We start from the raw sequence: 21,141 nt of genomic DNA, 5'->3' as shown, positions 1-21,141 counted from the left end.
ACCTGTTTGTCTCCCCTCAGAACTACCAATTGAAGAAATTCTGCACAAGAACTCCCCACAGCCAAGCTTGGAAAGTGGATGCCCTGTCCTTTACTTGGGAAAGCCTCTCAGTTTCTGCCTTTCCCCCTCTGCTTCTCCTCTCGAAGGTTCTACCAAAGATCAAACAGGACAAGCCAAGGACAATACTGATTGCACCAGACTGGCCATGCCAGCACTGGTACCCCCTCTTGTGCAGTATGACACTGGTGCAACCATGGCACCTGCCTCAGACCCCTTCCCTGCTGTCCCAGCAGGCAGGCCAGATTCTGCACCCTCAGCTTCAAACCCTGAACCTTGGCCTGGCTAATTCCTCGAGCTCTCCTCTAGCATCCCTCAGTAAGCAGGTGCTGGATGTCATTCTAGAGGCAAGGAGGCCTAGTACTAGAATATCCTATGCTGAAAAGTGGAAAAGAAACTGTTCCTGGAGCCAGGCTCAGGGGATGGGCGCAACGGTGCCCAGGTTACCTCATATTCCAGAGTACTTAACAGAAATGCTCCACAAGGGCCTATCCTTCTCGTCAATTAAAATTCATGCCTCTGCCATTTCAGCACATTATAATACTGAGACACCACTCTTCTCTCACCCCTTGCTAAAACAATTCCTTAGAGGGGCCAAAAATTTAAGACCCCCCCCCCCCCAGGAGAGCTCCCACTCCAGCCTGGGACCTTAACTTTGTATTGGAAAAGCTCACTCTTCCCCCCTTTGAGCCAGCTGCAAGAAGCAGAGTTGAAACTCCTTTCTTGGAAAACAGCTTTCGTTCTAGCCATCACTTCAGCAAGAAGAGTGTCTGAATTGCAGGCCCTCATGGCAGTGGAACCCTTCATTATCTTCCATGCGGACAGGGTTTCCCTCAGGACTAATCCTTCCTTTATGCCCAAGGTGGTGTCTAGTGTGGCCCTAAATCAGTCCATTCATTTGCCTACTTCTTTCCCTAATCCACAAAACAAAGGGGAATGAATACTGCACTCTCTGGATGTGCACAGACAACTTAGATTCTATTTGGACAGGACTAAGCCTCTCAGAAAATCTGAACAGCTGCTAGTTGGTTTTGCTGCAGGGGCAGAGGGGAAGGCCATTTCAAAGCAAACAGTTTCCAGATGGATAGCCTATTGCATTCATTTCTGCTACAAGCACCATGGAAAACCTACCCCACAGGGGATAAGATCACATTCCACCATGGCTGCATCTACCTCTGCAGCATTTCTGAGAGGAGTCCCTACCAGGGACATCCTAGAAGATGCTACCTGGTGCTCTGTACATACCTTCACCAAGCATTACCACATGCCTATCTTTTCTAAATCCAGAGCTGGATTTGCCATTGCAGTCTTGCAGGGCTTAATAGCTAGCCCTAATGCTCTTTAACTTCCTCCTCCCTTCCTTAGCTTTGGGAATCAACCCAAATGTGATGACTGCAACAGTGAAACATGAAGAACATAGTACAGTTGTGTACACTTACCATAAATGTAGATGTTCAAGTGTATCCACTGTTTCAGTCCTGGTTACCCTCCCTCCAGCCCCCTGACTTCTCTTGGCTGTACCTTTCCTTCTTGTTGGTATATATTTTTTTCTTGTGTATTTGCTTTTTGATGGGGGTGCACCATGCCATATAATTGCTTTCAAGTATGGGGGGCACCTGACATCTGGGGCAAGGAAAACTGATGTAATGACGTTGGCTGCATGTTTTATACCTGTAATGACCTGACGTCAGGGAAGAAGCGACAGCATACGACACAGAAATCCGAAGACTCTGGTATTCAGGCCGGCTGAGGGCTACCTGCAGGCAGATAACCCAAATGTGATGACTGCAACAGTGAATACACTCAAACATCTACATTTATGGTAAGTGTACACAACTGTACTATACTTTGGTGCAGAGGATTATATCCAAAGGCTGTACAATACCCTTTTCCCTTCGACCCTCAATTTCTAGGAAAATCCCAATGTTCCACCCAATGAGAGGGAAGAAGCAGCAATTCAAATACAAAAGCTGCTAGAAAAAAAGAGCCATCCATGAGGTCCCGCCAGACCAGGTACAATACGGAACTTACTCAAGGTTCTTTTTAGTGCCAAAGAAAACAGGGGACTGGAGACCAATTTTGGATCTCAGCAACTTGAACAAGTCAGTTCGACACACCATGTCACCATGGTCACAGTTTAGTCCAGTCTCCCTTTTCTATGCAAGGATGACTGGATGTGCTCGATAGATCTTCAGGATGCGTACAGTCACATCAAGATGAACGAATGATCCAGAATGTAGTTACCCTTCTAGTTTAGGGTTCTGCCCTTTTCTGTCATCACATCTCCCAGCGTGTTCATCAAATGTATGGCAGTAGTAGTATCTCACTTGAGACTGCAAGGATTCTGGGTGTTTGCATACCTAGATGACTGCTTAATACCCCCCCCCCCCCCCGACCAGGCATCAGTTGATATAGGCAAGAAATCTGGTCCCTTGCACTTGGTCCCCGGAAGAGGCCAACTTGAATATCAGTGTTGTAGAGATGATAGCAATGCGTTTAGTATCTCAAGCCTTCCAAAATGCTCTCCATTTTGGGAGGATTGCAGTTCAAATGGACAGTATGTCAATAGTTTGGAAAATCAGCAACAAAGAGGTACCAGATCATATCCCTTGTGTCGAGAAACACTCAGAATGTGGCAGTGGGCGATCTCACCCAACCACTTTCTCATAGCAATACATATTCTGGGGAAGTCCAATGAGATAGCAGACAAACTAAGCAGGTGCATTCTTCTACCTCATGAGTGGTGTCTCAACAAGAACATGACGGAAATTATTTTTTGTCAATGGGGCCAGCCTTGCTGTGATCTTTTTGCTTCTTCCTAAACGACAAATGCAGCAGCTACTTTGCCCTAATTCCCCCACAGGGGGACTCACCGAGGGATCCTCTGCTTCACTGACAGCCCCCCGATCTGCTTTATGCCTTCCCACCAATCCCATTAGTTCCAAAATTTCTACAGAAACTTTAAGGTTGAAGAGCAAAGTCATCCTCATTGCACCATACTAGCCCTGACAGATTTGGTTTCCTTTCCTGTGACCTCATTTACTTCAACAACTTTGGATCCTGGATCTGACTCCAGACCTCCTGTCTCACCCGATGGGCATGATCCTTCCAGACATCTCAAATCTCAGGCTGACAGCCTGGTTTCTCCAATTCCATTAATAGCTAGACAACTGATGCTGTCTTCCGCTGTCTGACATATTCTTTTATCTTCCCATAAACCTTCAAGAAGAAAACTTTATACAGGTAAATGGAAAAGATTTGGTTGCTGGGCACAAAAAACATGTTGAGCCATTTTCAGCTCCGATACATAGCATACTCGAGTTTTTAGTCTTACTTTTTAAAGAAGGGGCTATTTCCTCAACCATTAAAGTTCAGTTAGCAGCAGTATCAAATTTTTACATTGGACCCTAAGGTTCTTCAGTCGCCTCTCACAAATTGTGTAGAATTGACTTGCGTGGCACTCTACTTTTGAGGCCTTCGTTTAAGGATCCTGCTCCTCCATGGGATCTCACTTTGGTACTGCAAGCTCTATTACATTCCCCCATTGAAGGAGCAGCTGAATGTGACCTTAAGTATCTTACTTAGAAAACTATTTTTCTAGTAGCCATTACATCTGCTAGATGAATTTCAGAGATTCAAACCTTTTCTACAAAACCTCCATACTTGATCTTTCATAAGGATAGAGTGATGCTTTGAACTAATGCTCCTTCCTTCCCAGGGTGATGTTAGAATATAATATTAATCAATCCATTAATTTGCCAGTATTCTTCCCTAATATTGCAAACAAAGGTGCATACATGTTACATTTATTGGATGTTCACAGACAATTACGTTTTCACCTGCATAGAACAAAAAACATCAGAAAAACAGACCGATTGTTTGTTTTCTTTGCAGAATTGAAATTGGGCAAGCCAGTCATAAAGGGAACTTTAGCCAAATGGCTGAGTGTATTTCATTTGTCTGTAACAACTTGGGTATTACCTTATCACAACTGATACGAGCTCATTCAACTAGGTCCATGGCAACTTCTTCAGTTTTTCTTTCCAGAGCGTCCATGGATGACATATGTGCAGCTGCAACTTGGGCTGCTCCCCATACTTTTATTACTCATTACAAATTGGATTTGGTCTCCAGGGATAGAGCATCATTTGGTTCAACTGTGCTCAAGAATATCCTTCCTTAGAGTCTACCCGGAATTATAGGTAGCTGGGGACTCTGTCCCCTCACTTGAGGGAAGAATAAAAATTGACATCAGATAAAGAAGTTATATACTTAACATAATGCTCCATTTGTGTTGTCCATTTTCATTCTTCCTCAAATTCCCGCCCGCCATCCCCCATACTTTCTAGTTACTAACTTCTGGAGGAATGAGCTCTTAGGGGGACATCATTGTCCTTATATTGAGCTTCAGATATAGTTTATTTCTGTATTAAGTACATGCAGTGTCATATCTCCTATATTTATGCATGTTAGATATTTTCTTTCTGATAAAAATCAGCAAACAAGATATGAGGTAACTTAGGGTTGGTGCATTGTGGGTAAGGAAGAAGCTTAAGAGTTTTTTCGCTGCCATGAGCTCATGAACTTTAGTAATGGCCAAGCTGGATCCAAGGATTGGATACCAACCCATCAGTTGAGGAAGAATGAAAATGGACAACACAGATGGAACATTATGGTAAGTATATAACTTCTTTTTTTTCATGTTTTTTCATATTACATTTAAAAAAATGTCTATAACTTAAACTAAGAACATTATTGTAGACCTCCACCTCTATAAAAACAGAAGAATCTATTACTGCCTTTTAATTCCATATATAATATGACATACATATTTATATTATTTTCAGCAACCAAAGATCACAACATTATATTAATTTTGACTTGCCTTTTCTTATCTCGTTACAGTATAAATGCTGGATACAGTAAAACTAAGAAAGAATATTTTTTACTTAGTAGCACTAGCTTATTCATCAGTCACCAGTGAAACTCTCCCCCTCCCTTGCATTTAACATACTTGTAATTGCATACTGTGCAGAGCTACTTTGCAAAATAATATGCAGTTTACATCAGAAAATGTAATACAAATATTAATAAGCACAGAAACAGTTGCATTTGCAGTAATTTGTTTAGTCCATTACTTAAAGTGGTGTTTATCCTTTATATTTCTCCCTGCAGTTTAACATAGTTAACAGACCTCTAATGTGCTAATGTTTTCATCCACTTATTACAGTACCACAATTCACTTGTATAAAGTACATTTAGAAAGTGTTTTATGGGTTGGGGGTGGAATTGATGCTTTACCATTTTTCCACTTATATACAAAATTCACTTTATGGCTAGTCTTCTCCCTGAGCATCATTATTTCCCAACAGCAGTCTGTTGTTCAAGTCCATGATACTCCTTATTCTTCTGGTCTGCTTCTGAGTTTTTTCTATCACTCAGGCATTTTCCTTTGGGACAGTGGAAAATGTTTCAAGGGCAGAGTCTCTCTGTGGGCTTTTTTTTGACAGAAGGTTGAGAAGCTGTCTCCTTTGGCTTGCTGACTCACTGTTTGTTGAGTAAAACTATTTCCTCAGTAGCCTGTTCTATATCTTTGATCCCCAAGAAAAAAAAATATTCTGAAGGCAAGTGGATATTCCCACTTGAATTTCACACTTACTTTCAACATTACTTGATTTACAGGATACAGTTTCTATTATTTTGCTTAGTTTCAACTGTTGGCATGTGCTTCTCTTTGTTCATAGGGAATTTGCAACAGCCATATGTCTGTGCCACTGAATGTCACTTCAGCCATGTGTTCCCAACCAAATGTACCACAGGGAAATGTGTCTGTGCCTAGGGGCCTGAACCCATTTACAACAAATAATAGTTTCCCCCCAAACACTCTGATGTCTTTCATTTTAATATGTTTCCCTTCTGCCTCCATTTTTGTCAGGAGCAGCTGTTTCTGCCATTATGATTTCCTTTTTACGAATGTAGGTCTTGGCTGCTTTTTGATGGCCAGACTTGGAGCAAACAGATGAAGTGCACACTCGGTCAACAAATCATGCTGTGAAACATCAGTCCAGTTGCATATCTGTACTTTTATAAAATTAATATTATCCACTCCTTCCATTTGCTTTGGTACAGTAGAAAAATCTCAGCTTTTCTATTTTTAGAAATATTTCTTCTGGAAGCCTCATGATATCAGGAAGAGGAATAGCAGCAGTCCTGTTGCTGAGCATTTTCACCTGGTTCATGGTGGGTCGAATGAAACTGTTTTTTTGTGTGTTGGGCCACCCTACAATATGATAGGGGTGACTTTATTACAAAGTTGCTTAGGTTAGAAAGTAGGATGATTATTAATTTTGGCACACTGTCTCCAAAGGGTCTTAACCTTGAGGCAAATTTGAATGTATAACTAGTAGGTTTGAACTGCACAATGGGATATTGCAATATTTGAATGTTAGTAAGTACAAGTGGACTGTATAAGAAAGTTATAAAAAAGTTTTAACATGTGAGTGTTATAAAATGTTTATGTTAACTTTGTAATATTTATATGTTTGTAAGGAGTACTTGAAAAGTTTGTGTAACAAATCAGTAGTGGGCATTGTTGTATAAAATGAGCTGTATGTAATTGTAATTTACTTTGAAGGTGAAATGCAGAGCTACCAGGTGTTTATAAAGTGAATTCAGCTTCTATTTTTTGCGTGGCTCATATTTTGTTTTTGTGTGGTGTTCATTTGAATTTTTGTTTTATTTTAAGCCTCATGTTTAGCCAGTATTTCCTTCATTTCAGCCTCTGATTTTTGCATTTTTTCCCAGCCAGGGCTTTTTTTTTCTTTTCTGCCCAGTTTTCCCTTACTTTTTCCAAATGTCTTCTTTACTGGCATCCAAGCAGTATAAGAACTAGCCAGTACTACAAATTTAGCAAAACTGATTTTTACTGACATTTTTCACCGTTTCTCAGTTTTCACACTTGGAGAACTCTTAACAAACTTGTTGCGTAGTCAGATGGCATCTTAGGAGTCAAGAACTAATGCTTCTTTGAGTAATTTGGACCGTTACCAATGAATGAAGAAAATGCAAAAGATTTTCAGTGATGTACTAACACTGACTTGAAATGAGTTCTGAAAGATGGGACAGTGAAAGGGAGACCTGACTAAAATCATCAGTAAGGAAATAAATTCAGCCTTAATTTTTTTCTTATGAGGATAAAATTAATTCATTCAAAGGTTAATGCTCAAAGCTGATAGAATCATCGTTCCCAGTTATCTGAGAAAACAGATGCTTGTTTTAATACATGAGTTACACATGTGAGTAGTAAAATGCAAAGAAAGAGAAAGATATGCGATATTTAGCTTGGGCCAGGACTCAGGACAAGGAGTATTGATTATGTTTTCTACAATGTTGTTGTTCTCTTTCTGCTTTTCCCGGTTAGGGGTCGCCACAGCGGACTCCGGTCCACTAATGATTGGCAGTAGATTTTGACGAATGCTGAGGTGCCAGCTCGACATTCAACCTTCAGCGAAGGCACGCCCATTTATGCATGTCTTTCGAACGCCCACCCAACCGCGGGGAGGACATGCAGACTCCACACACAAGGCACTACCCACACTCCAGCCGAGAATCGAACGGGAGAACCTGCCCTAAGAAATAAATGCTGGCAGATTAGATGACGAAGTGATGTTCATCATTCCCACTGCTGCAGTAGCCCTTGGGCTGTATGGGTTGTTTCGTCTATAGGAAACAACAATTGGTTAGTCTCAAAATACTCTGCTCCTACCCCCCCCCCCAACCCCTTCACTTTGACTGCTGTTAGGCTAATACCAAGGAGGGAGGTCATCAGTCAGACCAAAGCTTTTTTAGTACCTTACTGTCATCTCAAGAAGGAGCATCTCTAGGGATTTACAGGAACAGCAATCTGCTAAGAGTTTTGATTCTGGCAGATAGGTCCCCATTGAAGAATCTCTCCACTCAGAAATTGTAGCCCTTTTAAAAAAATACGATTTAATGTATTTTTTTTACTAAAAGTAGTATTTCCCTTTAAGAAATCTAGCATTTTTCACAGTACCAGAAATTTCTGTCTTGTACCACTGTTTCTTCTGTCTGTGTATGCATTTGCAACTAATTTTGTGACGAATTGCATACTTCTTGTATAAACTTTAAATTAGTGGGACAGAAAAGTTCATGGAGAAACTGGCGGGATTTAAAGAGTCAGTGTAATGTTTATGCTCACTTTGTGGCAGCCTGCCTGCCGTATTCATTTCTGTCAGACTGAGCATGTGAGTGTTTGAGCATTACTGACAGGGTAGTTGTAATCCACTTTTATTTATTTTTTGTAAATTAAGGGACTAGGGAAAGTGTTGAAAGTGTAAGTGTGCTGCTTGTGAATACTCAGTGACAACTTACTATTTGACTGACTCACACCAGCTATGCTTACTGTTTTTGGAGCTTCTTTCTCACGTACAGCACAGATACTCACTCTGTTCCAGCTTGCTCTTTTCCTGCAGTATTTAGAAAGAAAATATCACCTACCAAAGAGTCTTTGCCATTGTCCCTGACTCAGTGTATACCTTAGCCGATAGTGGGTGAACCTGTAATGGCCATTGTTTGCTCTACGGGGCACTCACTTACTTTGGCTAGACAAGCATTAGAAGAAATAAATCCTGGTATACAGAAACCTTTATTTGTGGCATCCCCTTTAAATTTATTCCTGGGGAAACATGGTGTCTTGATTTTGACTTTGACAGAGATAGAACTTGTTCCCTTTCAGATTCCCAAGCCCAGTTCTGTCATTGTGAGGAACATTTTAATTCTTATTTGCCATGGATGAATTTGCTTTTAATCAGACCATTGCCAGGATGGATGAGATATTTTAATTGGCTCAAGTAGATGTTTCCCTTGAACTGATGAGACATTATGATATGAATGCTGCCTGTACTGTTGATACCCAGCCATTAGTTCCTAAAAAGCAGATAAACTGTAGAAGGTACCTCAGGCTAATAAATTTATTTTCTCTCACCAAAGCTTTGACCCAGCTGCCATTTCAGCTGTGTCTCATACTGGCAACATACTGGTCCTCAATACAAACCCTTCACCTGGTGGCAAAGAAAATGAAGTTTTGAGCTATATAGGTAAGAGAATGTTTTCTTCTTCCACTTTAGCATTCAGTATTCTGAATTACCAGGCATATTTGTGAAAGTTTTTGCTTTGGCATATGGACAGTCAAATATTTGGATTCCACTCTTTCTGTAGAAAAAAAATTATTTTTTGAACCAAACTGTTTCAACCATCTCTCGGGTATTTATTTGTTATTTATTTGGCATTTGTTGACCGGGAAATTCCGACTGGGTCAGGAACCCATTTTCAGCAGAGGCCCGGGGAGAAAAGCTCCACAAACAAGTACAGTTAACAATATATAAAACATTTGAGACAGAATTGGTACAATGGTCATTTGATTTACATTTGCATTAGAGAAGTACAAAGTAAATATTTGTGATTTAAAAACAGAAAGTAAAACATTTCTTTAACATTTTAATTTGAGAATTATAAAGTAAAAACCTTTGACAGGTGTAGGTAACATGGTCATTTCATTTATATACAGGTGAATAGTTTGCAGTGTTAGAAGATAAATTGAATGGCATAAAAGCAGTTAAGTTTGAAAGTCTGAAATCATTGGCAGCTTCTAGGAGGCAAGTTGGTTAGTATATCTAATTTAAAATGTTGGAAGGATAGAGGTATTGTTCTAAATAGAGTTAGTCTAGCTGAGGTGGATGTTTGCAATGTAGTTTATGTAGCTGGTAGGTAGATCTTTGGAGACTAAAGATAGAAAAATGCAAAGGTTAAAAGGAATGAGTAATGAGTGGGATTTGAAGTTAGTCAGAGAAAAGAAGGGGTAGTTTAAAGTGGGGTGGAGGAGGAGTATAGAGGAGGGGGAAGGAAAGAAAAAAAGGATTTATGGAATGGAAGGAGGGGTGGATGGGAGGTGGAGTGGAAACATAGTTCCTGGGTTTATTTGAAGCAGGTGCAGATGGTTGTTTCTAGGAATTATTTTTTAGTGTGAGTTTGAAATTTTTGTGGTTAGCTGTCCTAATGTCTTATGGTAAGTCATTCCAGAGTTTTGCTACTGTGTAGGAATATAGACTTTGTCCGGCTTTTTCTTTGGCCTGTGTAGAGTTACTAGTTTGTCTTCAGATCGGAGGGTCGTGGTGGGTAAGTAGGACTGGAGAAGAGAGTTAAGTGATGGATAATTTGGGGGTTGATATATTAATTTGTGTGCTATATAAAGTTGTTAGAGGTGTAAGAGGTGTGGTAGTTGGAGCCAGTTAAGGGTTTGGAGAACTACGCAGTGGTGAGTATTGTGGGGTGCATTTATAGAAAAGTTGGCGCTCTTATTGTAACAGGATTCCAATTTGTTTTTTAGGGTAGTCTGGATGTTTGTCAGAATAGGGGCAGCATAGAGGAGAGAGGGGAGCAGGTAGGTAGTGGCCAAGTTGGTTGTTGTGGCTGAGCTTATGAACTTTTTGTGGTGGTATAGCATTCCGAGTTTACAGTGGGTTTTCTTGATTGCATTCTGAATATGCTGATCAAAAGAAAGCTTATTGTCTATGGTTACTCCTAATAGTTTGGTTGGGAGACCACTTCTAGTTGGGTTTTGTTAAGAGAAAATATCTTAAATTTGGTTGAGAGATTTTTGGGTGTGAAAAGGAGGAGCTTAGTTTTACGTGGGTTCATCAGGAGCTGGGCGATGTTTAGCCAGGTCTCTATGGAAGTGAAGGAGATTTGAGTTAGTTGCTGGAGGTGTTTTTATGTCATTAGAAGTGGAGATGATGGTAGAATCGTTGGTGTATTGTATCAAGGAGCTTTGGTGAGAGGCACAGTGTAGATTGTTAACAAAGAGGTTAAAGAGTAGTGGACCAAGAATGGATCCCTGAGGGACTCCATTGTTGTTGGGTAGAAAGTTAGAGATGATTTTCTGCCAGTTTACACATTGTTGTCTGCCTGTTAAGTAATTGTTGAACCACAGTAGGGCAGAAGGGAGAAGACCAAGAGTAGAGAGTTGTTGCAGGAGTTTTGGGTGGGAAACGGTATAGAAGACCTTGGATAGCTCGAGAAATATAATGGATGTTAGTAGTCTGGCATCTCTGGCTTTATTGATTGATCTGTAAAGGAGAGTAATGCAGTGGTTGTACTGTGGGAGTGTCTAAAGCCGTGTTGGGTGGGGGTGAGGAGATTATTTTGTAGGGTGTGATTAAGCAGTTGTTTATGTATGCATTTTGTAAAATAGTTTGGATAGGGGAGAGAGAATAGCGATGGGGCAGTAGTTTGAGATATCAAAGCATTTACCTCCTGATAGGATAAGCTGTGGCATCAGTGGCTATTTTTAAGTACTCTGGTGGGAGGTTGTCGGCAGATGGGAAGCAAGTTTTGAGTTTGAGAAGTAACCTATGTATAACTTGAGTGTGGACAGGTTCAAGAGTTCGGGGGGGATATGTTGATGAGTTTCAGGTAAGACTTGTTGGTCATCGGAAGATGAAGGAGAGTATTGTGTGTTAGTTTGGGGAGGGCTGGGGTTGTGAGGAGAGTAGGGAGAACAGTGGTTGTGAGAGGTAGAGTGCTGGGTGGAGGGATTGAGTAGATTGCATATGCTCTCTATGAAGTGTATATTGAAAGCTTCTGCTACTTGGGATGGGGTTTTATCAGTGGCAGGGGATGGATTTTCTTTGGTTCCTGGGGTAAGAAGCTGAGATATAGTATGCCAATTTTTTGTGTTGTTTTTATTGGAGGTTAACTGTTGGGAGAAATAGAGTTTCTTATCTTTGTTTATGAGTTTCTTTGCTTGGTTGCGTAATTGTCTATAGTTTAGAAAGTTGGTTTCATTTTTTATGCCATTTCTGCCAAGCTTTGTTTCTTTTTACAAGAAGATTTTTGGTGTTTTTGGTTAGCCAAGGGGCATGATTATTTTTTACTCTCTTGCAATGGAGTAGGGTTAAGCTATTGAGGGTTTTTAGGAATATTTTTTTGCAGTGGCTGGCAGCTTCGTCTAAAGGTAGAGTTTTTAGTATGGACCAATTTATACATTTAAACATGTATTGATGAGTGTGTATGACTGTATAGATACTGTCTCTAGGGCCACTGCTACTGCTATAGTGTTGAGCAAATATGCTTTGGTATGTAACCAAAAGTTAGCTGATGAAGTAAAGTCTGAAATCTTGGATTCAGCTTTAAATAAGGAGGTACTGTTTGGTTATTCTGATGTCCAGGTTCTCAGACAATGTGTTGAAAGAGGGAAATTGATTCAGAGAATTTCTAAAATCTTTCATGTACCCCCTATACAAATTGTACAGGTCTCCCTCTTACACAAACAAGCCAAATAAACAAAACCAAGGCCAGATTCAGTAAAGCTTACACTAAGTGCACACAATGTATATATTCAAGAACATCCCTACCTCATGTTTTGTGCTTTCTAGTCAATAGGAAAGATAATGCTAAGTGTACATGTAGCCTACACTTTTTGGTACCCTTTATGAATCCCTGTCAGTATTTAAAGCTGCAAGAAAATCAGTTGGAAAACTAAAATTAGGAGGATGAAGGTATGAGTTTTGCCTGTGTTGACTCAGAAAGGTGTACACTTAGTGTAAGCGTTATTGAGTCTCAAGGCCAGTCTTTTTCTGGCAAACAAAATGCAAAGAAGGGATGGCCGGGGAAGAACAACAACAAACAATAGGGGTCTTTTCAGAAAACAGGACAAACCAACAATACAGAATGACTATGCCGGCATTCCTTAACTCTTCTTTGTCCCCAGACCAGTATATCTACAGATCTGTCCATAAAATTGTCCCTTAACATTCTTCTTTGGCAAAGGATTGTTTCAGACTCCTGGGTGTTAAAAATGGTGCAGAAAGGTTACAAATCGCACTGGATACCAAAACCTCCTTTCAGTGCCATACCTCTCCACTTTCTAAACCAAATAGAATTTTTCCTCAACTTTTTCAGTCTGTACAGACCCACAGAGTCAATGAGTAAATGTCATTAATTCAAAGGGACAAAAGTTTCTACTTCAGAATGTTTCTGGTACCAAAGAAAGAGGCCACTTGGAGACCAGTATTAGATTTTTCATTTCTATTGTCACATTCCCAAAGCCATAAACTTCAGGAAAATTCTAATGTTCTCTGTTTCTGGATCACATTATCAGTTTTATCCATTACCTTTTGGTTTATCTACAGCTGCAAGGATATTCACAAAATGCCTAGCCCCAATCATAGCTTAATGTAGACTAAGTGGTATTCACATATTTCCTTATTTAGATGACTTTATTTTCATTGCAGTCTTTCTCTAGACATTAAGAGTCATTAACCTGGGTTATGTCTTGTTTGACCAGTCTGGGGTTCCAAGTAAATATTGCAAAATCCTCCTTGCCTTGGTCTCACATTGTGTTTCTGGGATACCTTGTATAGTCTTCTCTTCTATAGACTTTTTTTAACTCAAGAGGAGATGGACTTTTAGTTGTAATTTTCCTAACCTTCTCAAATCAGTCTCAAACTTCTACAAGAGTATTTATCAGGATCCCAGGGTTCATGGCTTCTTTTATTGTCATGATTCCTCTAGCCACATGAAAAAGAAACAGTGGTTTCTAAAAAACACAAGGACCTAGCATTTTCATTCTCCAGAGTATCAAATTCCCCTTTATAAAAAGGGAAACTGCATTGGTGGAGACAACAAGTTCAACTGATGCAGATCTCCCATTCCCTCTTCAGGCCTCAAACCAGTCTGTCTCCACAGGCATGCCACATTTTGCTTGAGAAGCAGTTTCCAGTGGGGTGAAAGTGCAAGGCCTGTGAAATCCTTCAGTACATCAACTTAAAACAGATTTTGGCTGTGATCCATGCCTTGAAGTCTCTTCATTACTTTTGGTCCCCAAAACCTCTTCAAGTGACTACAGACAATAGCACAGTCATATGGTATATAAACAGGCAGGGAGGTGCAAGGTTGTACCCCCATATGTAGGCTGGAAATATTGACTTGGGAGTTAGCTCTTCAGCTTTCCTTAACCCTCTAAGCATCTTACATTATGTCAGAACAAACATAGTGGCAGAGAAGCTGAACAGAACAGGGCAGACTCTCACGATTCAAAACTGAGCAAGGAATCTCGCAAGAATTGATACAGTTATGGATACACCTCAAATAAATCTGCTTGTCTCCATTCAAAACAGACAACTAAACAAATTCTGCACCAAGGCGCCATGGAAGCCTGAAAAATAAATGCTTTTTCATTGCCTTGGATGGTAATGTACTTTTATGCTTTTCCACAATTTCCACAGATATCTAGGGTAATTATGAGGAGGGTTCCTATTATATACTCGAAGAGGCATTTCATCGATCGTTAAATAACGAAAACATAAAACAGCGAACTGTCATAAAAGCGATTTCTTTCCCCGGGAAAGAAATCTCTTGGCCACCTCTGTTACTTTGCCATTTTCCCCACTGTAGTGCGAATTCGGAGTTGGTATATTTAGTTGGGAGGGTGTCAGCCCCCCACATTGGGGTGTGTGGGGGGGCGAAGCCCCCCACTTGTTTTGTTTGTAGTGATGTGTTCTTTTGTTTAGGGTAAGCAATTTCTTTCCCAGGGAAAGAAATCACTTGTATGTATGTTCGATGTTTTGTGTTTTCTTGGTTTACAGGTCGATGAAGAGGCGTTCGATGAAACGCCTCTTTGTATATCTAATATAGACCCTGTGAGGGTTCATTGTGGTGACTCCCTTTGCCAAGCAACATTGGTTCTCCCTTCTTAAGGAATTGGGCATGGGTAAGTATCACAAGCTTCCTCACAGACTGGGTCTACACACAAGACTGGGAGTTTCATACACCCCAGCCTCTGTCAATTTCAAATGTCTGCCTGGATAATTAAATTCTAATACCTTTTAGGCACTTATTTCATGAGGACATGCAGCAGGTACTAAAGGAAGCAAGAAAATCTGCTTCTAGAAGATTATTCATTGGTAAATGGAATCAATTTTCTAGTTGATGTCCAGCCAGTAACCAGATGCCCAATGGGAATTTTGTACAACTGGTGCTCAAATACTTGTGTGAGCTACATTCCCCTTGTCTCTTATTTTTCTGGAAAGATTCATCTTGTGGCCATTTCACTGTGTCTGCTCATGTATTCTCCTCTTTCTTCTCTGTCTGTGGGAAATCAGTTTCTGAAAGGAGTTTTACCCTGAGACCTCCTCATATACAGGTTGTTCCTCACTGGGATTTTGTGCTGAAAACTTTGTTGTCAACTTTGTGCTGAAAAGCTGACTTTGTTACCTTCTAAACTTGCTCATCCAGCTGATTTAAGGCCCTTGACTTGGAAAACTACTCATCATTGTTCCAACATCTACAAGAAGAGTGATGAAAATGTTTATGAAAAGGTAGGACATAGTTTGTATAATGATGCTTTAAAGGAATATGATGAGTTACTTGGGAAGGGTGAAAGGTTAGGTTATTTCTCCCAAATGGATTTAAAGAAGAAATTTAATAGAGAAGGTTGTAAAATGTCCAACTTTTATTGTCTTCCCAAAATGCACAAAAGTTTGAGAACACCTCCAGGGAGACCTATTGTTTCGGGGTGTAATTATTTTTTGCATAATTTGGGTCTTTTTTTACATAATTTTTTGTTAACTAAGGTAAAAACTTTACCCTCATATATTACTGATGTTTTTGATTTTATAGAAAAAATTAAAGATGTTAAGTGGAATAAGCAAATGTATTGGATTACCATCGATGTTAAAAGCCTCTGTACGAATATTAGTCATCAATTTGGCATGGAGGCCGTCAGGTTTTTCTTAGGGGATTACCCTGCCGCAGAGTATGTTTTAGAGCTTATTCATTTTTCTTTGACACGTAATTTTTTTGAATTGGATGATTGTATCGACAAAAACGAGGTACAGCCATGGGGGCAGCCTTTGTCCCCATGTATGCAAATTTAGTTATGGGTTTATTTGAATCTGAATTTTTATATAGAAAACATTTTTTTCCAGAAGTATTTTATTAAATATTTTAGGTTTGTGGATGATTTAATTTTTTTGGTTGAGGGTGGTGAAGTTTTAGTAGATAATTTTATTTTAGATTTAAATAGAAACAGGTTCTCTTTGGAATTTGATGGGTTCAAAAAGGGTACATCTATTCCTTTTCTTGATATCATTTTAAACATTGTTGATGGAAAGAGTTTAGTAACTTCTGTTAATAGGAAGTTTGATGGGGGTACACAGTATGTTTATGGCACTAGTTGTCATCCTCCACATACGTTGGAAGCTTTGCCATATAGTGAAATTCTTAGAATTTCCAGATTATGTAATAATGAGGTTGTTTTTAATAAGGAATTGAACTTATTAATGCATACGTTTAGTCAAAGGGGATATAATAAGGAAGTTATACAGAATAGTTACAATATGTTTTGTGGATATATGTGTAAAAATGTTGGTAACAATGTTTATACTAGTTGTTTAGATGTACAAAATGTCAAAGTTAAGCCGAAGGATATTTTATATTTTGTTTCGACTTATGGTTATTTTAGTGGGGAACTGGTTAAGTTAGTTAATCATTATTGGAATTATTTCAGTTCCCTACATAATGTGTCATCATGGTTGGATGTTAATTTACGATTCTCGTATAAGAGAGGTAGGAATATAAAAATTTTTTTAGTAAAGAGTAGAGTTGTGATGCCTGTGTCTAGTTTACAACGAAGTTTATTATTTAGTGGTACTTTGAAGTGTGGGAAATGTAAAGCTTGTGGTTTTGTGGTTAATAATTTTTCTTATATTAATAATGTTAGGTTTAACACTTGTGGTGTTTTCAGTTGTAATTCTGAGGGGGTGAGTTATGCCCTTAAATGCCCATGTAATAAATTTTATATTGGTGAGACCAAACGGGCATTTAAGGTTAGGTTGATGGAACATGCTAGGGACATTATTAATAATAGAGAAGAAAGTTCTGTAGCTGTACATTTTAAAGAATTTCATAATAGTAAAAATGAAGAACTTCAAGCCACAGTTTTAGAAAAAATAAATTGTTCCTGGCATAATATTTTGTACATCAAACAAGCTTTGGTACACAAGGAAGCTATGTATATTCTAAAATTTAACACTATGTATCCACAGGGTCTTAATGAAGACTTAAATTGGAGAGTATTTATTTAAATTATGTTACATTGTCAATTGATTAATTGAATTATTGATTTATTAATTAATTTTGTATATATAAATTATGTGTGCTACTATGTTTTTTACTCCTTGAAGGCTACGGCCGAGACATCAGAGGAATAAATTCATTTTCATTGTTCTTTGTTTGTGGATTTGTGGATTTGCTAAAGTTGTTTTTCCTATCTACAAGAAGAGTATCTGAGTTGCAAATTCTTATGGTGGGTCACATTAGGAACAACTCCCTCAATGATGTCCAGGGTGGTTTCAGAGTTTACTGTGAATCAAGACATCAATCTTCTAGTTTTTAAACCAAAATCTAGAAACCAGGGAGAAAGACTTCTGCATACTCTGAAAGTGCATAGGCTGCACAGGTACTGCTTGACAGAACTAAGTCCTTTAGAAGAGCTGATCAGCTATTTATTTCTTATTAAGGGACAAAAATGGGCATCCTGTGTCTTAACAGACAGTTTCCAGGTGGTTGTCATCAGCTATTGCTTTTTGTTATTCCCACCATGTCAAATCCATTCCAGGCAGTATCAAGGCTCATTCTGCCAGAACCTTATCTTCCTTGATGGGATACTGGGAAGAGGAGATGCTAGAAACATTGTAGAGGCAATTACATGTTTCCCCCAAACCTACCTTTACAAAGCATTACAAACTGGATTCTTTTTCAATATCCAGGATGAGATTTGCTAAGAGCATTCTCCAATTTCTCTTGGATATGTATCCTTCCTTCTATTAGGTTGGATTGGCTTTGGTAGTCAACCCATGTAGCCTAAAGACTATTATGGCAGTGGTAATGAGGAACATAGTACAGTTAGATAAGTTGCACTTATACATAACAGTAGATGTTGTAATTCCTCACTGTCTCAGTAGCTGCACCTACTGTCCATCCCCCTAATCTTATATACAGTTACAGATGGAATATAAAGTAGGCTTATGTGGGTTTCTACTTTATATGTTTCTTTGTTATTTTCTCCTCAAAATTGTTTATTGCAAAGAAAAATAAAAATGTACCAATCATAAACAAGGGAATCCTCATACACGGTGCCTTTTTTTTGCACATTTATCTTCAGTAGCAACTGCCCGCTTTTGGCCTTTATCCCTTCCATTTAAGTACATCACTTGCAACAAAATCAGCCCTGGATTGTCCTTCCTCAAAACATTAAGCAACGTGTCCATTTTCACAGGGTGTGCTTTCTAATTTACATTCCAACTCACTATTTTCAACTACATAATTTTTTTTAAGATTAAACTCTCAGTATCTTTAACTTTTTTCCTTTCCTGTCATCTCCCCTCTTTCTGCTGTCCACAGGTTAGATTTCATTCTGTTTATGTTCTCCTTTTCCACCTGCTTTCTCTGTGTAACCCCCCTGTCAAAACTTCCAAGTGGGAACATCCTCTAATCAAGTCATTTACTATGTTATTTCTCTGCCCATCCCATCTCTTGGTTATGAATTGTTTGCTTTTTTCTCTTTTATCTTGTTCATGTGTTCTTTCTTTTGGCTGAATCCCACCCCTCTCCGAAGCCTTTAAGTGCCATCATCAGAACCCACCACTGAGTCAGCATTTGTAGATGACTTAAACTTACATTCTACTCTACCCATCTCTGACCCACCAAAAATTTGAAATTCCCTTGATACCTTGTTGGAGTTTTCCAGCTATAAGCTAAACCCAGAGAAATCCTCAATATTTCCAATTAATCCATCATACCAACTTCTTATATACCATCAGCCAGCTGAAATCAAAATAAAACAGTCTCTGAAGTACTTAGGAATATCTTTTCAGCAAGACCCAAAATTGTTTTACCAAAACAATATCATAAAATTATGGTTAACCTTACAGCAAGATTGCCTTAGATGGAATAAGCTTCAGCTACCATTCTTATCAAGGGTGGCAATTATTAAGATGAACATCTTTCCAAGACTTCTGTATATTTTAATACCGCCAACGTGATAGCGCATAACAAATTCTTTAAAAGGTTACATTCCTCTCTATCCAAATTCATATGGTCCCCTAAATATGTCAGAATTTCCTACCAAAAATTGATATACCCGAAAAATAAAGGGGGCTTAAACCTCTGTGACTTCAATTTATACTACAGCATAATTAATGGTAGCAGAATAATAATAATTTCTGACAACGACCCACACAAGAAGACATGGTCTCCGCTGTGGATAGAGCTGTTCTGTAATTATGCTAAATCTCTAACCTTTAATCCTAAAGCTCTCTCCTTCCTTAGCATTGAAAGTATGAAAAGCATGAAACTACATTCTTCCATAAAGTTCCACATAACTAGCTTACAAAAACTTGAATCACTGAAACTTTCCAGCACTTTAAAACCCTGCAACTGCTACACCTGAACCCAAATCCTAAACTTATTAAATTAATGTTAAACTTAAATAACTTCCGCCTTTTAAAGGAGAAGTGTGTGCTGGATATTTACCCCTATAGGAACCACCCCATCTCAGAGATGAGATCTGCACTAAATCTTCTTAAAAGTTACACCATTATACTGAGACATCTCAGGGAAATGTGTACCAAAATTTTAAATGACCCTAATTTAGACATCAGTGACATTAATATTTATAAAACTCTATGGAGCTTACTCTCATTGAGAAAGAAAATGACTTCAAATACGTATGCTAATTATGTCACTTAGATATCAACAGGAGAGCCACTTTTCATACTACTGGACTGACTCAGACCCAACAGTCTTAGTCACTCAAAAAACCCATTCTAGGCAAATAACCTCAAAGTCAAACCCCTTTAAAAAAACTCAGTTATACACAATTTATGATTCTTAATAATGCATACCTCAGCCCAACAATGCTAGACAAATTTAATCATACAATCTCCTCCTTTTTGTCCTTACTGTGAACTCTAAAAGGCCGAACTCCTCCATATTTTTTGGATTTGTAAATGCACGTACAGGCTTTGGTGTTCTTTAATAGTTAGACTACAAAAAATAGGTTATGAGAAATCTACCCTCTCCTGGGAATTCACTATGCTACATATCGCCCACCTGGTTTGACAAATTTATAGATGTGTATCTTAGTCACTTTATTTACTTTAATTAAATTCTATATTACCCAGAATTGGAAGGATAGATCATTACTCACTTGGAAAGGGCTTAAACAAATGGCAATAAAGTACTTAACAGCTAATAGATTTTTAATGCATAACCAAAAATTACACTCACATTTCCTTTAATACTAGGGTATATTATTTGATCAGATTTTGCAATAGTTTACTGCACCTGTCACTCTCAATTTAGAGATTGATTACAAACCTTATGTCAATAAAATCATCATTCTCTTTATTTTTCTTTTCCTCATTCCTCCTACCTTTTCTTTTCTAGGGCCTCTAATTGTACATTTGTTTGCTTAAAAGTGGCATATTGCTTAAGACCAATTATTATTTTGTCTTGTTAGGCAAGTAGCACTTTTGTACATAGTTTAATTGTTGTACTCTTTTTGACTGTATGCGTAACGTTTACCAGTCTTTGTTTCCACTTCTAATTGATATGACTTGTCTTTTTTGGTGTTCTTACTGTTTTATCTTTAAAAAAAATAATTAAAAAAAAAAAAAATGATCCCATCATTGAACAACTATATGCATTATATTTTCCATGGAGAGAGAACACATAGTCTTAATTGCAGGTGGTTGCAACTGGAGTTTCTTGTGAGACATAATGCGAGGAATGCCCTCTCTCCTGAACTTAACCACGGAAAACCTAAACCTGTTGTAAATGCACTACAATAACTTTCAACTATTTCTGGCATCTCTTTTCCTATTCCACTTCCTTTTTCTTATTTTTCAAGCTGCCGGTATGAAGATTAACTTTACTGAGCTTATTTTTTATGCCTTTTATAAAAGGAAGTAAACAAATGAGAGAATATATTTTTTAGTAAGAACT

The 21,141-nt window shown here is 38.6% G+C and overlaps 1 protein-coding gene across 5 annotated transcripts in view; it reads left to right on the top strand.

Moving 5' to 3' along the window:
• PHF2 (PHD finger protein 2) overlaps positions 1 to 21,141 on the top strand; it is a 3,400,138-nt gene that overhangs the window by 1,432,732 nt on the left and 1,946,265 nt on the right. The window lies entirely within an intron of this gene.

Source organism: Protopterus annectens, chromosome 7.part0 (assembly GCF_019279795.1).
Source record: "Protopterus annectens isolate FY-2018-M chromosome 7.part0, PAN1.0, whole genome shotgun sequence".
Classification (NCBI taxonomy): Eukaryota; Metazoa; Chordata; order Ceratodontiformes; family Protopteridae; genus Protopterus; species Protopterus annectens.
Note: the sequence above shows the minus strand (reverse complement) of the source record. Positions and strands in the feature narration are given on the sequence as shown.